We start from the raw sequence: 21,658 nt of genomic DNA on the forward strand, positions 1-21,658 counted from the left end.
TTATGCTGATACTTTTGGTCTGTGTTTGGCCCAGACAACTGTAAAAGTTTTTTTCTTTCCCTGCCAAGTTATAAGAAAACAAGTTCTGATAAACGGGTACCTCGCCCTTGGAGAGAGAGCTTCTTGTATAAACTGTTTTAATTGGTGTTCTGTGATTGGCTAATCATCCTCCAAGGTCACTTGAAGGAGAAAGTGAAGACTATAATGATGAAGTAGCGCCCCCAGACTCATTTGGAAAAGACCCCCCGAGTGCAGTACGCAGGCGCAGGGAAAGCCACGCGTGCGCAGAAAAGATGCACTTATATAACCAAGGGGGTGGGACAGAGAGCCTCTGGCTGGGCGGTGATGACCACTCCTGCCCAGGTTGAGGTCACTCAGTTAATTGTATAAAAGCAGATAGTGCTTTCTTGGAGGCAAGCTAGCTTTACCTCAAGGACAATGTTGCCTTTGGTAGGGACGCCTGCCAGTTTGTGAACTTACTGACTCTCCAAGGACGCAGCTTCTGCTATGGGTAATTATAGGCATGCTAGGTTGGTAAGATAACTTTATGGGCAACAGCTGGGCAACTGGAGAGGTTGTGCTGGGGGCTTATTTCTCTCCTCCTTCCTCCCTTTTGGGTTTGTTTGTTTTGTTGGTCACCTCTTGGTAATAAATATTGGGTTTTGTGGAGCTTTCAACAGTGTCATGGTTTCAAGATTCAGTATGGTCTGAACCCTCCCTAATACACTTGGTCAATGCCCTCTCGGTATAAGTCAGCCCATCCAGTGTGGCCTCGCTTAACATGTAACCATTCGAGCAGGTGTTCCTATTCCTGGTCATCGTTTACAAGTTTAATTTCCTGCAGCTGGGTGAGGCTATCCACTTGTTGGTTAAACTAGGCAGTGATTGAACCAGATCAATCATGTCCTTTGACGCAACCAATGTGCAACACTTTCTTTTCTCCTATCTCCAACAACTGTTTCCAACTATTAGTTTTCCAGACAGGGACTCAGTTTACTTGCCAGTCATTGGCTGCCCAGTGACCTATCCACTCCATGGCTCCTTGGAGCATATGAATCAGTGTAAATGTGGCTAGTGAAACAAGAGTCAGGCCTAAGAGAGTTAACTAAGATAGGCCTTTTAACATCTACTCTGCCTGAGCTACCAAGACTCGTTCTGTTCTGCCTACTGGACCAAAACTTAGAAGAATGCTAGAAGCAGTATACAATAGGCCTAGAGGTAATAAATTAGGATAAGGTAAGATAAGGTAGACATTTGAATAGGAGAAACAGGCCTGGAGCCAAGGCTTTCTCCAAGCTTCAGTGAGCGGGTTGAGAACAATGGAAAGGTAGAGAGGTCAGACCGATGAAGATGAGAAGAAGACCCCAAAACCCAGGCGGAAGGCTGGAACCCCCACCGAAATTGGGGGCCAAGAAAAGCACCTCCCTAAGCTCTGCCTGAGCTCCGCCTATACTTCGCCTATCATTAATATGTATAAGAATCATATATGAAAATTGCATAAAACCCCTGATTTTGTGTGATACCTCTGAGCAAGTTTTCTGTGGTGCGAACCACGCTTGCTCCCAGCGTTGTAATAAATACCTTGCTGCTCAAAAGATCCAAAGTCTTTGAGCAGTTCTTTGTACTGGATTTTTCGTCATCAATTTGGCGACCGCAGGCACGACACCTTCCTCCACCTGGCTGCAGAATCCGTCGGAGCTCAGGACCCCCTTGGGTGCCCTTGGGTAAGTTCTTTTTACCCGAAGGGGCTCCCCTCTTTGGTGGCTTCCTGCAGGGTCTGGACAAGAATGCTGCCTATTGATAAAAGGTATTTATATTTGGTTTTGTCTATTTTGGTTTTGGAGTTCCCATAAGACGAAGACGGGACGCTGTCTCGCTGGGTGTAACAGAAAAGGATACTTTTCCTGGGGTGATAGCCCTTGAGAGCTGGTATGTTCCAGATTTGTTTGTATTTGGCCAAATATTGTTTATTTTGAGGGAAACAAGGTATCTAAGTTTCCTTTTGGTTGTTCTTTTGTTTGTGGTATTGGTTCCCTTAAGTTCATAACCACCGTATGAACTGGGAATTGGGGCGCCGCTATCGTGTTATGTACTTCTGGAGTGTAGCAGTTGTCATTGTATTTTGTTTGTTATATGTTGCTTTGGTAATTTTGTGTTGTCTTGTTTTGTGTTGGACACAAAATCGAACTTCTGAATTTTTTGTTCGTTCTGAACCAGTCACAGAAACATCTTGTTAAGGGTTTTTATGGGAAGGGGATCTGAAAAATTGACTGTGAATACACCACACAACCTAAGACCTAGAATTAGAATTTGTCCGTTCTGTAATTGTTCATTATACATACGTGCTTTATGTAATATTTGTTGGAAATATATTCTTGGACCCCAGTCTACCCAAGAAATAAGGTTAGATCAGACTCTAAACTTATATTGTATTAGATGTGGAGCTAATAAAAGTTTGGAGGAAACTCGGTGGGCTAGGTTCTATTGTTGCATGACATAGATATGTGTATCTCTTGAAACATTCAATTTGTTATGGTGTGTATTTTGTGGTCAACAGCGGCATCTTGTGGATTTGTGTAGATATACAAATTGGTTGTGAAGACCAGGTACATTTGTGGTCTAAGAGCGACATCTTGTGGATTTGTCCAATAGTACAGATTGGTTGTGAGTTTCATGGATTTAGGAGGTTTTGATCGATTTAGATTTGAAGAGTAGATATTATTTTGTCAATATAATAGTTGTGATCATTAGTATTTGATATTTTATTTTAATAATGGGGGTCAAAATGAGTAAAGAAATAAATGCCAAAACTCCTGCGGGGTGTATATTAAAACACTGGAGAGATCTGGGAGGAATCCCCAGGGGGAATCTGAGTAAAAAGATCTTTTTAAAATATTGTCAAAATTGGTGGCCACTGTATATATTAGATGATGGTGAGAAATGGCCACTGCAAGGAAGCCTTAATTACAATACAATTTTACAGCTTATGTTGTTCCTCTGCAGGGAACAGAAGTGGGATGAAGTGATATATGCAGATATGTTTTTCACTTTAAGAAATAAACCAGAATGGCAGAAAAGTTGCAGAACTAATGTAGCCCCTCAAGATCCCCTTGTTTTGGCATTAGAGAAGAGTCAGAAAAATAGTGAACCGAGAAAGCATTGTTGTGATGCATGCAGTATAGGTCAAAGATATCTTGAGCTAGGAAAGATAGTGACAAGGAAAGTATCATAGACTCTCAAGAACTGCAGCCGACTCATTTTAGAGGACCAGAGCCAGTTAGGCAGGGACCTAGCAGCCCGCAGGAGTCGGGACTAGATGCGGCAGAAGATTCTGAAAGCATAACAGAGAGCGTAGAGGACCCAGAAGAGGGAGTGAGTAGCATATATAGTGGTCAAACTGTGGGGCAGAAAGCCAAGAGTAAGACGGGGTAGAACAAAAGCTAGAACTGAGACTAGCCACAGTTGCTCCTCTGCCACAGGTAGTAACACCTACAGGTAATCAGACAAGAGTAAAAGCACCTTTTTCAACAAGCGATTTGAATAGCTGGAGGGAGGAAGCTAAATTTTTTAGGGAAAATCCTGAGAAGGTGGCTAAGAGATTTGAATTAATTGCGAAAAATCAGGACATTGGTTGGTCAGACATAGATATGACACTATCAGAACTGACAGAAACAGAAAAGGAACTTGTAATAAAAACAACAAGAAATCATGTGGAGGGACAGATTGCCACTAATGTTTTAAGAGGGAATATAGATGTAATTTTTCCACTACAAAATCCTAACTGGGATCTGAATAACCCTGATCAGTATAAATTATTGGAGCAGTATAGGAAATTGGTCCAGACAGGATTGCGAAGCGCTATTCCTAAAGCGGTGAATTGGGCTGCCTTGTACGATGTAAGGCAAGGATGGGACGAGACTCCTACTGCATTCTTAGACAGGCTTAGAGTTGCTATGAGAAAATACACTACCTTGGATCCATCATCAGATGCAAGTAAACAACAATTGGTGGGGTTGCTAATGGGACAAAGTAACCCTGATATTAGAAAAAGGTTACAGAAAATAGATCACCCTGCTAATAAAGATTTAGAGGTGTGTGGTGGTTTACTTTGGCTGAACGCCAGCTGTCCGCCGAGCCTGCGCAGATTTCCCCTCCCCCTTCCCAAGGAGAGACGGAAGAAAAAAAAACGTGAAAAAATCTCACGCTTACCAAGAACAAAAGTTTATATTTACATGGAGAAAAAGGAAGGAATAAGCTAATAATGCTACAAACACACAGGCAAAGGAAACCAAGAGTAAAAAAAAAAATTCTACCTCCCTCACTGAATGGCACCTCGGACAGGCACAGTTGTCTATCCAGCCATTCCCGGAAGGAAGAAGAAGACCGAGTTAACTTTCCCTCCCCTTATATAGCCGGGCTGACATAACATGGCATGGAATATCCTGTTCTTCCCAGGAAAAGGAAGTGCTATTTGACTACACAAACCCATTACAAGGTGTTAATGAATTGTGGTGGTTTGAGACCCCTCAAAAATCCAATTTCCAAGTTCAAGCCCCCCTCCCACAATTTGCTTCAGTGTGAGAGGGTTTTCAGACAAAACACAGCTACTCAGCATTGAGGGAAGGGGAAAATACTTACAAGGTTTATTTACTTACATATATATAGGTAACAACTAAACTATCTCTTCTACGATGAAATCATCATCATCATCATGGCTAGGCTTCGCGAACGAAGATTTAGGAAGGCTCTATCCACATTTGTTACAAGCACGCTGGTGGCTAACGAGGCCAATACGAGATAGACATATCCGATTGCAAAAGGCACAGCAGAAAGACTCCTTAGGTGGTATATTCTGCAAGACACGGTTCTTTCTGCATTGTCTTTTCTCCTCGAGAGTGATCCTGCGTGTGTTCTCAAAGGAGACAGCAGTGTTATAGATGGTGTGTCTCCAGGCCTCCCGATTGGAGGCCAGAGTAGACCAGTTATGATGAAATAATATATTTACATTAGATTAGATTTCTCTTTTTCTTCAACAAGAGTCTGGGAAGAAAAAAGTCTTTTTGTCACCTTTCAGGTCACAGTTCCTTCAAATTAGTTTCTGTAGTATTAGTTAGTGTCCTTTATTTTTAAGGAAGCAGATTTGAGTATTGTAGTCAGAATTTTCCTGTTCTTACTTTGTGAAAATCCCAATCCCTCAAGCCCGAGCCTTCGGGGGACTTCCTTAGAGGCTTTCACTCCTCTCTGGTGCTGCTGCATTTCGGAATTCCCTTCAAATGGAAATCCACCCCTCTTTCCAAAAGAGGGTCTCTGAAAGGGGTTTTGGGGAGATTTAATTCAGTCTTATCCCCAAAACAGTCTTCACTGAGTTTTCTCTGTTCTGTTGCCAGCTCTCCGTCATTGCAGGACATCTCTCTGCATCTTTGAGCCTGGCTCCACGCCATCTCGCTGCTGCTGGCTATCTTTCTGGCTTTCAGCCACCGCTGTCTCTGTTCATCTCTGCAAGCAACCATCTTCCTTCCCCCTCACAGATGAGGGGGAAGAAGGTGTGATCCAGGGGTCTCTCCGATTCTTTCGGAGTCCCCGTCAATCACCAGCCTCAGTGGGGGCTCCACTCAGCTACTGTGCTGCTCCAGGCCCCCCAGCCAGGGGCTGAAGGGGAGGGCCTGCTGGAGGGGGGGGCCTGCTGGCCCTCCCTCCTCATGGCTTCACAACATGGCTACAACTTTTTTCAACTACCTCATCCTCCTTCTTTTCCAGTCTGTTATAATATGTTGATTTCGAAGGAGCGAAATATAGCTTGTGATTGGCCCTGCACCCAGAAACACCACCCCCTCGGGGGTTACCACTTTCTAACTCTAGGGGAAAACACTTTTTACCCTAGGACATGAATGAAGCTTGGAAAGTGTACAATAACAGGGAGAAAAGGGAAGATAGAAAATTTGCAGGGGTAGTGGTCACTGCTCTAACTCAGACTCTAAGGGTACCAGGACAGAATATTAGGGGTGTGGGCGAGGACAGGCAATACAAGGGAGAGGAGGCTCGCCTTTCCAGCAAACAAAAGTAGGACAAAATCAATGTGCCTACTGCATGCAGGAGGGACATTGGAAGAGAGACTGCCCTAAATCGGCAAATAGAAACTCAGAAGGGGCTGTCATAGCCCACCAGGATACTGAATGAAGGGGATCGACTGGTTTATCCCTAGCAGACCCTCTGGTTAAAATTGAGCTAGGGGAAGAAAAGGAAAAATTGGACTTTTTAATCGACACTGGAGCTACATTTTCTGTTTTAAATCAAGAACTGATACCTAAAAGTGATAAATATGTTCAAGTCATGGGAGCCACTGGTCAATCAGAAAAGGCTTTCTTTTTGAAACCCCTAAAATTCAAAACTGGGAAACAAATGGGAGTGCATCAGTTTTTGTGTTTACCAAATTCACTCAAACCCCTATTGGGCAGAGACCAACTAGAAAATCTGGGAACTGTAATAGAATTTAAACGAGGTAAGATTGAATTCAAAGTGAGCAAGGAACAATTGTTAGCAGCTCTGAGTTTGGCTGTGAGCTGTATAGAACCAGAAAAAAACAATCAAGATATTGACCAAATTATAAATCAAGTGTACCCCCTGGTGTGGGCCACTAACATATCAGGTAAGTCAAAATGGGCAACTCCTATTCAAATAGAATTACAACCAGGAGCTAGACCAGTGGCTAAGAAACAATATCCACTGAGGTTAGAAGATAGAAAAGGGATTAAACCAATAATTGAAAACTTTTTGAAATTAGGGCTTTTGATAGAGTGTGAATCAGACTTCAACACCCCAGTTCTCCCAGTCAAGAAACCAAATGGAACTTATAGGTTAGTTCAAGATTTAAGGGCAGGAAATGAAATAGCTAAAACTATACACCCTGTGGTAGCAAATCCTTATACACTTTTAACAAAATTAAGGGATGATTTGATTTGGTTAACAATTTAGATTTAAAAGATGCCTTTTTCTGTCTACCCCTAGCTCAGGAAAGTCAAAAGATTTTTACTTTCAAATGGGAGTCTGTCAGCAGTGGGAGAAAAATACAAATCACCTGGACAGTGTTGCCCCAAGGCTTTAAGAATAGTCCCACCCTTTTTGGTAACCAGCTAGCCAAGGAGCTAGAGCTATGGCAACAGCCACCGGGAGATGGCGTTCTTCTACAATATGTAGATGATCTCCTAATAGCAACCGAAACAAAAGAGGATTGCATTCAGTGGACAATATCTCTCTTTAATTTCTTAGGTTTAAGTGGTTATCGAGTCTCTCAACAGAAAGCTCAACTGGTCCAGGAGAAAGTCATGTACCTGGGATATGAAGTGTCGGGAGGACAACAATCCCTGGGGACAGCGAGAAAGGAAGCCATCTGTCAGACACCCAGACCAGAAACAGTGAGACACCTTCAAACCTTTCTAGGAATGACAGGTTGGTGTTTATGGATATATCAATATGGACTAATTGCAAAGCCCTTGTATGACCTGCTGAAAATAACTAAGAATAACATAGTCTGGACCCCCAAAGCAAGCGAAGCCTTCAACCGACTGAAGCGAGAGCTCATGAGGGCTCCGGCGTTGGGTTTGCCTGATGTGAGAAGCCCTTTTGGTTGTTCTTGCATGAGCATCAAGGAATGGCTTTAGGGGTCCTGGCTCAGCAACTAGGGCCATACAAAAGAGCAGTAGCCTACTTCTCCAAACAATTGGATGAGGTGAGCAAAGGATGGCCCACCTGCCTAAGGGCAGTGGCAGCAGTGGTTGTAAATTTAGAAGAAGCCAGGAAACTTACAATGGGAAAGAAAATGACTGTGTTAGTGTCCCATACCGTATCAGCAGTACTGGAACAAAAAGGGAACCATTGGTTGTCACCTTCCTGGTTCCTGAAATACCAGGTGATCCTGGCTGAGTCAGATGATGTAACCATTCAGGTGACTAACATTGTCAACCCAGCTTCATTCCCAGAAGGAAGAATCTCAGTGGAACCTGTTGTGCATGACTGCCTGGAGACCATTGAAACAGTGTACTCCAACTGCCCAGATCTCAAAGAAGAACCACTCCAAGACACAGACGATTGGTTTTTGGATGGTAGCAGTTTTGTAAAGCAAGGTGTAAGAATGGCTGGCTATGCAGTAACCACCACAGAACAGGTAATTGAATCAAATCCTTTACCTACAGGGACTTCAGCTGAATCCAAAAAATCGGGTATAAAGAACTGCTCAGAGAAACTTTGATCTTTTGAGCAGCAAAGGTATTTATTAGCAGCACTGGGAGCAAGCCAGCTATTGCTGGAAAAACTTGCTCAAAGGCTTCACACAAAATCAGCAGTTTTATACAATCTTTCAGGTGTGATTAAATGCATATTCAAGTGATTACAGCATCTATTCATACATATTGATAACAGGCGGAGTATAGGTGGAGCTCAGGCGGAGCTTGGGGCGGAGCTTCTCTCTATCCCCAATTCTAGGGGTACATCCTGTCTTCATCCCATGGGGAGGGGGCATATTCTCATCTTCCTCAGTCCGACCTTTCTTCCTTTCCATTGTTCTTGACCCGCTCGCTTAAGCTTGGAGAAAGCCCTGGCTCCTGGCCTATTTCTCCTATTCAAATGTCTACTTTAGCTTACTGAATCTTAATTTATTACCTCTAGGCCCATTACATGTACCTTAGCACTCTGTTAAGCTTCGGTCCAGTTAGCAGTACAGAACAAATCGTTTTGAATGTAAGTAACTTGTTAGTAGGCCCAAGTTTCTTAGTTAACTCTTTTGGGCTTACCCTCCTGTTTCACAGCCCAGAAAGCAGAACTAATAGCTGTCACTCGGGCTCTTCAACTGGCAAAGGGAAAGCAGATAAACATCTGGATGGATTCCAAGTATGCCTTCGCCATTGTACACACCCATGGAGCAATCTGGAAAGAACAAGGGCTACTGACTGCCCAAGGAAAAGCTGTAAAACACACAGAGGATATCCTACGATTGTCAGAAGCAGTCCAACTCCCATCACAGGTGGCTATAATGCCTTGCAGGGGACACCTGAAAGGCAACACAGTTTCAGAAACAGGAAACAGAAAAGCTGATGCAGAAGCTAAATTAGCTGCTACAAGAAGAATGCCAGTAGCAGCTCTAGTGCCAGAAGAACTAAAAACAGATCAACAGGTAGAATACCAAGAAACAGATTATAAGTGGATACATGAAAATGGAAGTAAACTGTTAGACAACGGATAGGGTCAACTGAAAACAGGTCAGTTAGTACTACCAAAAAAATTAATGTGGCAATTTGTAAAAGCAGAACATAAGACTCATTGGGGTTTAGACTCACTCTATCAACACTTAAGGACTAGAGTAGCAGGGCCAAATTTATTTACCACAATAAAGTGAGTCACATCCCAATGTGAACTTTGTCTGAAAAATAGTCCAAATACCGGAACTAAAATCCACCAAGGGGCAATAAACAGGGTGTTTCCCACGTGAAATTTGGCAAATTGATTTCTCTGAACTCCCAATAAAAGGGGGGTATCGTTATTTATTAATTTTGACTGACACATTTTCTGGATGGCCTGAGGCTTTCCTATGTAGAACAAATAAATCAAGAAAAGTGGTTAAAGTCTTGTTGAAAGAGATTATACCACGGTTTGGAGTGCCTAAGTGTATCTCTTCAGATAGAGGTTCACACTTTTGTGCAGCAATTGTACAAGCAATAAGCAAAGCACTGAAAATCAATTGGCAGTTGCACACACCCTACAGACCCCAAGCAAGTGGGCAAGTAGAAAAGATGAATCATCTCATTAAAGAGTAAATTGCTAAAATATGTCAAGAAACAAATTTTCATTGGCACCAAACATTGCCTATTGCTTTAATCAGACTAAGGGTCAAGCCAAGATCAAAAGAAAAGCTGAGTCCATTTGAAATTTTATTTGGCAGACCCTATATGATATAAACTGTGAATAGCAAAGCCTTAGATCAAATAGGCAATCAGTATGTTATTATATATTATGTTATGGCTATAGGAAAACAACTGCAGAAAAATACTACTTGTGATAGTTTTCACCCTAGGCCTTCCTGGAGACCAGCTTGTAACCAGGAAGGAACTAGGGTAGTGACCAAGGAAGTATTCCATGCTATTCCTTTACATAACCTGGGGTATAAATAAGGCGTAGATAAGAGAGCTTACTCTCTTCCTTTCCGGCAAGGTTCGAGAACGGTGGGTCCCTGTCTTGGTCTTGCTTATCTGGAGTTGAGGCCTACAGTGACTGCTGTTGTCTTCCACGTGTGAGGGGAGAGTGCTGGGCGGCGTCCAGCCGTCCTGCTTCTCTCAAGGGAAGTGGTGAGATTTTGCCAGTTCTTTATTTTGCTGGTTACCGGGTTTTTTTAGATTGTGCATACCTGTTTTGTTTCTGTCCCTTTGCATCCTTTTTTTGTCCTTTTTCCCTTCTCCCTTCTCCTCTTCCCTTTTAGGAAGCTATTTGGGGTTTCTGGGGTTATATGTATACAGTATTCTCACTGTATATATCTGTTTTATATGTAAAATATATATATTTTGCTATAGCTTTGGCTGTTCGGTTTTTTTCTTCCCTCTCTGGGAAGCAGGCTTTTGCTGAGCATTGGAGATTTTGGCAGGGAGCCAGCTCAAACTTGCTCAGATTTTTTGGTATAAGAACACCAGCTCAAGCAACCTGATGGTAAATTACATCCATTTAGTTCTGGTGATTTGGTATATGTTAAGAATTTTTCAGGAGAACCACTATGAGAGAAGTGGGATGGACCCTTCCATGTGTTGATGACCACCTTTACAGTGATCTGAGTGAAAGAGAAACCCACGTGGATCCACTACTCTCGAGTCAAGAGAGCCCCTGAGAAAGCATGGACCTCAGAACAAGAACCATCTACTCTCAAGCATTCCCAATGCTGATCTTTGGATTTCTGATAATTGCACTGGTGTGAGATCAAACTTCTGCCCAAAACTCATTATGGTCTCTGTTGCAGGATACAAATTGTGTGAACAATTTCTATTGTATTTCTGTGACTCTTGGCATAATTGGGTGTGGACACTAAAACTAACTGCGTAGTTAAAGATGGCTACAGGGGTTGAAGTTAGAACAAAGGAGGCCTGGTGCCAAGGTGAATGAGGTGTTTTTGGCAGGTGAACAAGTTTTCTCATCTCCTATGACCACCTGTTGACATCCAATTAACACCTTACAACAAAGTATGTTTTCCTTATGTATCCAATCTAACTTGGAGAAGAATCACATGTCTGAGTGTCATAAGCAGTAGAAAAGATGTCTTTTCTTCTAATAAAGCAGACATTTTGCCTGATCACATTGATCGTTTGCATGTGTTCCTGAACCTCTCCACCCACAAATGGTAGCAAAGTTGGTTTAATTCCTCTCCCGATGTCTGGTGCCTGGAAAAACAGGGACTCCGGTTTCGTCATTCCGAGGGACGTAAGGCGAACAGGAGCCGAGAGAAGCAGCCGATAGACGAGACGTTGCCCCCTGGAGTCAAGAATTTAAAGCTGCGCGCAGAACCGCAATACGAGCGGAATCTCACCCTGATCAGGTGAGCGGCTGAAGGGGGGTATGGGGTCCGCTCTTTCAAAAGAAGAAGAGGCGGTGCAAACGCTCCTCCAATTAATTCTCTCTGAGAGAGATTCTAATTATGACAAAAAAGTCCTTAAAGGGTTACTAGAATGGGTTAGAGCAAAGAAGTTAATTCCTACCGCTCAAGCTGCCTTTCAGGTGTCTATCATGGCTAGGCTTCGCGAACGAAGATTTGGGAAGGGCTCTACCCATTTTTCATGCAAGCGCGTTGGTGGCTGAAAAGGCCAATACGAGAAAGGCAGGTCCGGTTGCAAAAGACACAGCAGAAAGACTCCTTAGATGGTATATTCTGCAAGGTTCGATTCTTTCTGCGTTGTCTTTTCTCCTCAAGAGTGATCCTGCGTGCTTTCTCAAAAGCATCAGCAGCGTTATAAATGGTCTGTCTCCAGGCCTCCCGATTAGAGGCCAGAGTGGACCAGTTATGGTGATCAATATGCCCAAGGCTGAGTTGTTGCTTCAGGGAGTCCTTGTATCTTTTCTTTGGAGCTCCTCTCTTGCGGCAGCCAGTGGCAAGTTCACCATAGAGCAGGATCTTAGGGAGGCGGTGGTCCTTCATCCTAGAGACGTGCCCTGCCCATCGCAGTTGCGTTCTCAGCAACATGGCCTCAATACAGGTGTCTATATGGGGCACTATAAAGGAACAGTTATGGGAAGAAATGGAAAAAAGGTCAAAAAATGTTAAAAAGTATAGAAAATTCCCTAAAGTCTGGCGTTTTGTCGTTGAATCACTGCAAGAGTTAAGCACTGAACGGTGAAAACTTATAACTGCTCAGGCAACTTTGTCGGGAGATAGCGGGACTGCGGCGTGTCTCTGCGCCGATCAGTCTGCTTTAGGGGAGGTCCCAGTGTCTGCGCCTGCAAAGTCGCGAACGCTAGAAACCTTAAAAGCAGCGGGTTCACCTCCGTTTAGCACCGTGCTTGTAGTAGTAGAAAGTGCAGAGACTGTGAGAAAAGTGGGAGCAGCTGAGGAGAATGCTGGTGCCGTGCCAGTGCCACCGCCCTGTGCTGCGCCTGCGCAGCCTGCACTGACTCCTTTCTCTGTGCCTGTACTGGCCGCAGAGCCAGAAGTTCTCACTGCCCAAGCGCAACCTGGAACAGAGCTGCTAGAAGCCTCCGCGACACTAGATGTCCCTGCATCGGTATCACCTGGGACCACCATGTCGTACGGATTTACGTCACCAGGAGACGTCGCATCAAAACCCGGAAATCCGCCCATAGAGATTGTGGCTCCTGTGACCCTAGTCGCCCCTGCAAATGTTGCTGTAGCAACGGGAACTATTTCAACAAGGACTACCGTCTTGGCAGAAACTGCTGCCGTCTCAACAGGAACTACCATCTCGGCAGAAACCACCGTCGTTCGGACGGGGACCGGAGCCGCTGCCGGAGAGTTCATGGCTCCTCTGCCGAGACCGGCGCCTGCACCTGAGTCAGCGTTTGCTTTCGATACTGCACCTGCATCAATACTGCTGCGAGAGAAGGAAGAGAAACCTAATCATAGTAACTCAGAAGAGCTATTTTCATAATTTTCACCCTCAAGCTTGTCTTTTGATGACAAGAGCTCGGACAGTGGAAGCGAGAAAGCTACTATGCTTGCAATAAAAGACCATATAAATACTTTATTGTTTTGCTTTCAAGAGCTTGAGTCTAAACTAGTGGAGAGACAGCTTGTTCAGCTGAATACAGCCTCCTCTAATGTGTCAGCTTTGACAGAGAATAAACCCTGGAAAGCTTTAGACTGGGAGATTCTTAAAGAAGCTAAAATAACTGTAACACAGCATGGTTTAAAGGGTGATTATACACAATTAGTAATGCAGCATCTCTTTGCTGCTCATTTATTAATACCATATGATATTCATATAATTATAATTGCATTGCTTTCTCCTTCTCAGCAGGTACAATTTTTCAACGAATGGAATGCCAGGTGCACAACAGCTACTGCACAACTTAGGCAGGAAGGACACCCTCTCTTTGGTGTTACTGCTGACATACTCATGGGTTCTGGTCAGTACGACAGTATAAACTTGCAAAAACAGTTTCCAAATGAAGTGCTACAAATTAGTCAGGACTTGGCTTATAAGTCATTACTTGCAGTGAGGGATGCAAGGACAGAACCCTCATATACTAAAATCAAACAGGGACCCAATGAACCACATGATCAATTTGTGAATCGTTTGCGTCAAGCTGTGGAGTCAGATCCAGACATGGATAGTGACATGAAGGCAAAGTTCATAGACTTGTTAGCTTATGACAATGCCAATGACAAAACAAAAAGAATATTAAGCACACTGTGATAGTCAATAAAGACAAAAAGAGATAATTTGCTTATCAAATTACATTTGTAATACTGTAATTGCAAACTGTAATGTTATGTTATCATGACGAACTATATTCTATTATGTTACCCGTAGGTCTTAGATATATATGTAGAAAGAGATTTCCCTAGCAACAGGAGCAGAGTCTGACAAGGAAGACACGAAACAGGGAAGAAGGGGCCCTAACAACAAAAACAGAGTCTGTGTGGACCCAGCTGATAAGAGAAAGAAGGCAGACAGACCTGATAAGAAGAAGATGACAGGCAGAGCTGATAAGAAAGAAAAGAAACAGGGAAGAAGGGGCCCCTAGCAACAAGAACAGAGCATGCGCAAACTGAACTGATAACGAAAAAAAAAGAAAACAGGAGGAGACCCTGGGGAAGGCGGGAAGCTATAAACCTATAAAAGACAAACTGAAACTTATTGAATTTGCAGACCGTTGGTGGGGCAAGAGACCCCCGTCCGCCCAGCGCTGTTTTGCTCATTTGCCTTAAATAAAACTTTTATACAAACTTTAAAAGAGTTTGCTCTCTTTTGACTATAACATGTGTTATAGTATTTTAAGAATAAGTATTATCTCCAATAATAAGGACCTTTTTTCTCTTAGCTCTTTAAGCTTTATCTCAGAATTCATTTCGTATAGACTGGACACACTAAAGTCTGTAAGAGTCTATGCTTTCCCTTGCACTGCACTATTCTAAGTCTTTTGGTGTGATGCTTTACCATATACACTTCCCAGATTTTTGACATCTAGAGACGTTCCTATTTGTTGTGTATATTTTTTCAAATGGCATGTGTTAATGAGAATGAGTAGGGAAAAATTAAGTCTAGTTTACCAAAGCCACAAAGAGATGTAACTTTGTTCTGGTTGAGAAAATATAGTTTTCTTGTGCTTTCTTTTTAAAAAAAAAATTCTTTGTGAAAAGACCGTTTCCCCTTTAACTTCATAGCATGATCTTTGCAGTAGTCTTTAGCTATCTGAGAAAGCTTTGAATTCTTAGACCCCTGGAAGAACTATTAGACCTTAGTTTTTGTGCTTCTTGTCAATTTGCTAGTTTAATATCAAAGAACCGACCTGCTGTCCCAGTGTAAGATCACAATGCTAGTAAGATTAGATAGTGAAGTGACAAGAGAGTTACTTATTGAAACTCAAATAACTGCTGAATTCTATCAAATCCTACCTTATTCATGTCAAAAAGATGTCAGAATTCATTTCAGCTAAGATGAACAGACAAATCTGCATAAACATGTAATCAATGCTCTCCTAACCCTTCTTCTGTCTAATCAAGTTTCAGTCTACACATCTCATTATAATTGACTGAGAAAGAGGTCTGGGAGAATAAGATATTTTTGTCCTTTACAGGAAACAGTTAGACTGACCTAATTTTTATTTCTTCTCTTTTTGCTATAGATTTCCACACGCATGCAATTTAGCTTTCTTAAGACCTTGTTATGGCTTGGATGAGACTTAAATTACAGTACTATTGATTGAGAGAGTTTAAATACAAAAATGTTCCCTGAATGCTTGCCTTATCTGTATGCTCATTTGAGCTAAGAAAACTGAAAAATAATTTTTTAAATTTAAGCAGATAAAACATTTTAAAAAGGAAAACAAATGCTGTTGCAACCCAGAGCAAATGTTACCGAGTATGACTTATGCAATATATGTACTTTTTCAATGAGAAGAAGTTATAGACCCACTCTTTTATAACATTATCTTTGTGCTAACTATTCACAGTAACATACTAAGCAGCACAAAACTCTCACTAAACACCTATAAACTCGGTCATGTGCATCACATCCTACAGTTAACAGAATTGATTATGCATTTAAAGCAAACCTTATCTAAAAATAGAAATTCTTATTGAGCTTTCTATTTTCTTTATTTAACCTAATTGAAAGCCACTTTAAAATGCATTGATGACATCACCATTTGGATAAGATTCTGAACTGATGGTTCTAAGTTTCAAGCCTTTGACATGAATGAAAGTTCTTTTCGAAGCATGAAATTATCTTTTCTTGCAACTTCTTCCTTAATTTAAAATTGCTAATCCTATGAGACTGATAGTTCAAGCATCTACTTAAGACTGAAGCCTACTTTGCCCATAGATATGGCACTGTTGTGAAGCAAGAATAAACTAATAAGTAACAATTTTAAATCAGTGCATCATTCTTATGTACACACTTGCTTCAGTTTAACTATACCAATACAATACCATCTTTCTTTTTTAGAACTGTGTATAGTACACATTGAACTTTCTATAAGCTACTCTAGGCAATGGTTTTGTAACTGAAGCAATGCTACTGTGGCATTTAATACAGCTTGGATTGTCACATTTCCAGTACTTCTGCAGTGCCCTAACATGAGACTACCTTCTTTGCCAGGTGTTAGTATCTATTTGCAATCTGCATATGCAGAATTGATAAATGCTGAGAAAAATTCTCACTCTTTGCAATCTTTGATCACTTCATCTGTAGAGACAATATTTCTTTCTCTGTTGTAGTTTTAACTTGCTAGCTAGTATGATTTCTTTGCATTCTAGAGATTTTAAACTGAGAATGTTCAGTATTCCTTTTGATTTGACACTTACAAATGCTATGTATCACATCTTGAATGAGATTTATTGAAACTTTAGAGTTGCTGAGAGTAATTAAGTCTGTAGAAAAGACTTCCTTTTTTTTAGTGTAATCAGATATAATTGTTATCATTTCTTCAATCTTGTGGTTTCATTCTTTCAATAGATGATTCCTCAGCTTTGACAAAACCTATTGTTTTATTGTTAAAATCAGTTAAAATCTTGGAGCTTTATTATGCATCCTGAAGCAAATGTTAATACATTGCTTTTCTTTTACAAATCACATTTAACTGAAAGCCTAAGTGATCTGTAGGAATTCTTTTCTTTTCACCTATATATTTTACTTTATGCTTATTAACAATCTGTACTTTTCAGCTGAAACAGCTTTTGTAGCACAACTGTAGGTTGTGATCAGAAAAGCAATACAAGCAATACATGATGAGAAGACAGCTCCATCTTTTACTACAGTATGACAGAGACCAACAGAGCCATTTGGAAGTTTATTAATCGGTTGCATTATGCAATTACTGCCCATCCTGACCTAGATGAAAACATGAAGATGAAATTTTTAGACATGTTAGCCTATAATTTTATCAGAATTGTTAGAAGTTATAGATAGTATATACATACTCTATTACAAAATAGAACTGCTATAGAATCTTGCTATTATCACAAAGGTATTTGGTAAAGAAATTAGTGAGTTAAGAATTTTAAAAACACTTTTGCAAAAGCAGAAATGGGGAGAAAGAAGGATGTCAGCCCCTTAGTTGACTTGCAAAAGTGTTTTCATGTGTTAAGTTTTTTGCACACAGGTGTTCTCTAGCTATCTGCATGATGGATGAGGCCTTGGAAAGAAGCTGGTTCTTCGGAACAAGGTTGATGTTGTTCCTGCAGGTGACTGTGACGCCACCAGAAGCTGTTGTAGCTAACAGTTGTCTTAATACTATTAGAACACAGTTTATTGAGCACAATTTTTTAGTATTTTTAAGGCACATAATTTTAAAAGTTAAGAAGCACATAATTATAGAGGGTAAGAATTTAAGTATAATGTATTGTATGACCTTTGGATTACTCACTAGGTATTGGTAAAAGAAAGTTTATCTATCTGGTTAGTTTTATCTGTTTGGTTAAGAAGCTTTAACATTATAAGGTACTAGAGAATTATTATAGTTTCTTAGTTTGTAAAACACAGTGACATGGAATTCAAAAGTATGTTTGTCTGAAGTGTGTTTGGATGATGGTGGCCACCGTGTGAAAGAGAATGAATGAAAATGTATGCATGTATATGTGTGAACATGTGAACATATACACAAACACCCTTACGTAAAAATAGAAGACACATAACCCACAATTGAATAGAGTTCCATTTCCAGAAGTGTTTTAGGTTGAATAAAATTTTTTAAGAATAAACCTTACATTTAGAGAAGCACTTTTAAGTAAAATTTAAGAGCACAAGCCTTGAAGCAATAGCTTATTAAGTTTGTTAATGGTAGTGGTATTATTGTATGTAGTTGTGTTTATTGAAATGTTATGGGTACAATAAGAAATGTTACAGAAATACAATTTAAATTGTTCAAATTTGAACGGGAGATTTGTTGCAGGATACAAATTGTATGAACAATTTCTATTGCATTTCTGTAGGCCTTGCTTGACATGACTTTAGAAGTTGCAAGCTGTAATGTTTATACTTATAGACTGTGTGAAAATATGCAATGTTTTTACTTGTTAGCTGTGTGTCTAGTTATAAGGTTTGAGAACATAGTATGTTTATAGCAAGAAACCCTTGAGAAACTAGAGATAAAGGTACACCTGCAGATTTTGGAAAGCCCCTAATTAGGAAGGCCTCTACATGCCAAGTATGATTTCAGGCCGCGTGGACAGAACATCAGGTCCAATGAACTGGAGACATGAGACGCGTGCACAGACTGAGCTATCCAATCACCTTGTTGTAAGCATGTGCCCAAAACAAACTAAACTGTATAAAAGTTAACTTATTTAAATAATAAATGGGACATTTTGCCTGATCACATTGGTCGTTTGCATGTGTTCCTAAACCTCTCCACCCACAAGCCGGTCTCTCACTAATTCCCAAATGGCAGAGCTAAGGAGCTAAAGATGGAAACGAGAACTATGGAAAGGTGTGTACTTGTTTGTTTTAAATACTTATTCCCCAAGAGTAACAGAAAAAGGAAAGAAGACTCTTTTGTTTCTCTCTCTCACTGCAGCCTCTGCTGCCGTTCTTACTTGTCTTCCCCCCCTCCCCCTTCCCCATGGGACGGGGAGGAAGAGAGAAAAGGCTGGAGCTTTTTTTTGTTTCTTTTCTTGCTGCTGCAATCACCGCCGGGTTCGCCGTCGGTCTGCTGTTCCTCGGGCTGCTCCGCGCGCCGTGGAACTCCTGGGGACCCCCGCAGAAGTCTGACTGGCTCTGTAGAAGCAGCTCTCGGCGCTGCTGCCTGCTCCGCTGCTGCCTGCTCCACTGCTGCCTCTGTCGCTGGGGTCCCTCTGCCGCTCTGCCGCCTCCTGCCGTGGCTGCTGGCGCTGCCTCCCCCCGGGCCTGGCTCGGCGCGGCGGCAGCCCCAGCGCACAGCTCCCAGCCCTGGCGCGCGACCCCGGCGCCGGCACGCCGGACTCAGGCAGTAGTATGAATAATCCTAAAGTGAATTCCTATGCTCTTGCGTTCACCTGAGACACTCTAACGGGAGGAGATTCTCCCGGACTCTCATCTTTGGGTTTTAACAGTTACTATCAAACCCATGGTCGCTTCTCCACACACACACACAACCCCCAACACTCACACGCACTGTCACGGTACCGTTAGCAACACTGTGAGCTCACAACGACATTGGACACGCAATACAATTAACACGAGAGTTAACAAATATGGGAAGGCAGTTCTCTAGCCTGCCTCTCCTGTCAACGAGAAGTGGCACTTTTTCGGGGTTGCTCTGTTCTTGTTTCCCTCTGGGGCTGCTCCGTTCCTGGTTTTTTTCTTGCATTGCTCCTGCCGGGCTGTTCTCTCGCCAGCTTCCGGGCATTCTTGCCCTACCCGCGCGGCACTGCCTCGCTCTGCTCCGCCACACTGTTAAGATTCTGTGGCAATAGTAGTGGCTCTCTGGTGTTCGTCTGCACCACAACTCCACGCGGGGTGGCAGCGGCCACGATTTGAAATCGCACTGTTCAATCGGTGCAGTGTATGCTGGGCAGCAATGTGCTAGCCCCTCCAGCAGGGCGACTGCATGGCTGAAAAGTCTCGTATTAGCGGCGAGGAGGGGTGGCCTTTCTCTTTTTACTGTCTCCGGGGGTGATTTGCTAGGTTTTTCTTCATTTTCTGGCTTGAAGGGTGGTGATGTTTTTGAAACATGATCTTTTAAAGTTTTAAAGACAGTTTGCCACAGTTTCAGGATGCTGGCAGCCTGCTTAAGAGACTTAGTGGCTGCATTAAAAAGCACTCTCCCTGGAGAGTCCCAAATGTCTATACAAAATGCTGACTGAGCATCTACCCCATTTCTTTTGCACCAACTATGTAAGGTGCAGAGCGCACGTTTCTGATATCGCACACCGTGCTTCTCTAGTATCTCTGTTAGCACTGTGAGAAATAAAATCTCAGATTCAAGTAATTTCCAATTAGAATTTATTATATGGTGAGAGCAAAAACAGCGCTGTGGTGTACAAGCAGAGTCTCAATGACTCAGGAGGCTTGTCACAAACTAAAGTAGACATAGTGTCCTACTTTTATCCTCAGATACTTCATTAATATTCATTATACATAGGCATAAACATTATAAATTGTTATGCCAGGAATTCACAGATGTTTTTCTTAGACAAGAGTGTTATACATCGTTACATCAGACATTTAACAGATGTTTTTCTTACACAAAACTGTTATCTACTTACAAGCATAAATAATATACATTGTTAGTTCAGGAATTCAACAGATGTTTTTCTTAAGCTTAGTGATAAATTCTCAAGAAAGGTGTTATCATCCAGTTAATTAGACAGAGTATCTTCACAATAAATTTCGTACAAGGTAAAAGGGAGGCAACTTGTTTTATGTCTTTATAGGGGCCCAATTAAGTTTTACGATTTGTTTTCTCTTCTTTCTCTAGGTTATACTGACCTTACGCTGTTCTCTTTTTAATTAGCTCGAATCATTCTTAGTTTATTACAGCACTATGCCAACAGATTCCTCCTCCACAGATATCTGTGCTTCCATTATTTATTCCCCAATGGCTCACCTTCTTTCCAGGTGTCTGTAAATGAAGTCCGGACTTCCTTTTCATCTCTAAGGTCCGCCGGTCAGCTCTAAGGTCCGCCGACAAATGCTATGTCGCCACTGCTCTCAGGTCTGCAGTTTTTCTGCAATAAATCTTCTTTATTACTGCTCTAAGGTCTGCAGTCTAATGCAAGAAATCCTCCTTTCAGTAAATCTTCTTCGCAATAAATCACGTTGGGGTTCACCAGATGCCGCAGACAAGAATGTGCTCAGACAGCAATTAAGCAAGGAAAAGCACTCGGCATAAGGCACAAGGCCCAAGGCCACTGGCCACTTTATTGCGATAGGTTATAGATATTTATACTCTTCACACAACACACATGTCAACCTGTTATTGGTACCTTCATGTAAACATACATCAGGCCATACACGTCAACCTCCTATTGGTACACATACATCAGGTCATCAGACCATACACATGTCAATCTCCTATTGGTGTTTTCATGTATAAATATATCAGGATTGGCTGCAAAATAGCAAAGTCATGGTGACTTGAAAAAAGTCCAAGTAAGTTGTTTACATTCTTTACAACTTCACAGCTGCAGCTGCTCAAATTCAAGGCCTACCATCCAGTCATTTCCCACATATGTCCTACCTAATTGGGCCTGGAGTTTTTTCCTCCGTCTTTTAGGCAATAGTGGAGATTCCTCCCTTGGCTGGGGATGCCCTCCAAGGTTACTCCTCGAGGCTGAGAGAAAGAGATCTCCCCATAAGCATTGGTATGGGTTACATCAGATCTCTATTTAATAATTATTTCTTTTTTCTAGCTTTAATATAACTGCTTCGATAATTGCTTTGTTACAGTGCACTATACTATTTTATGCTATATAATACTCTACTAGTATATTTTTAGTGTTTATATTGTTTTAGTGTTTATGTTGTGTTGTAAA

At 41.8% G+C, this 21,658-nt stretch overlaps 1 long non-coding RNA gene across 1 annotated transcript; it reads right to left on the reverse strand.

Annotated features, from left to right (window-relative positions):
* Nucleotides 1-638: 638 nt before the first annotated feature.
* Nucleotides 639-15,729, reverse strand: LOC113960813. Its single transcript, XR_003532108.1, has 3 exons — nucleotides 15,719-15,729; nucleotides 15,078-15,079; nucleotides 639-726 (listed from the first exon to the last, which is right to left on the reverse strand). It is a non-coding gene; the product is annotated as an uncharacterized LOC113960813 (long non-coding RNA).
* Between the last annotated feature and the right edge of the window lie 5,929 nt (nucleotides 15,730-21,658).

The sequence above is a fragment of the Neopelma chrysocephalum genome, unplaced genomic scaffold (genome assembly GCF_003984885.1).
Source record: "Neopelma chrysocephalum unplaced genomic scaffold, ASM398488v2 Primary Assembly neopelma1_96914, whole genome shotgun sequence".
NCBI classification, from domain to species: domain Eukaryota; kingdom Metazoa; phylum Chordata; class Aves; order Passeriformes; family Pipridae; genus Neopelma; species Neopelma chrysocephalum.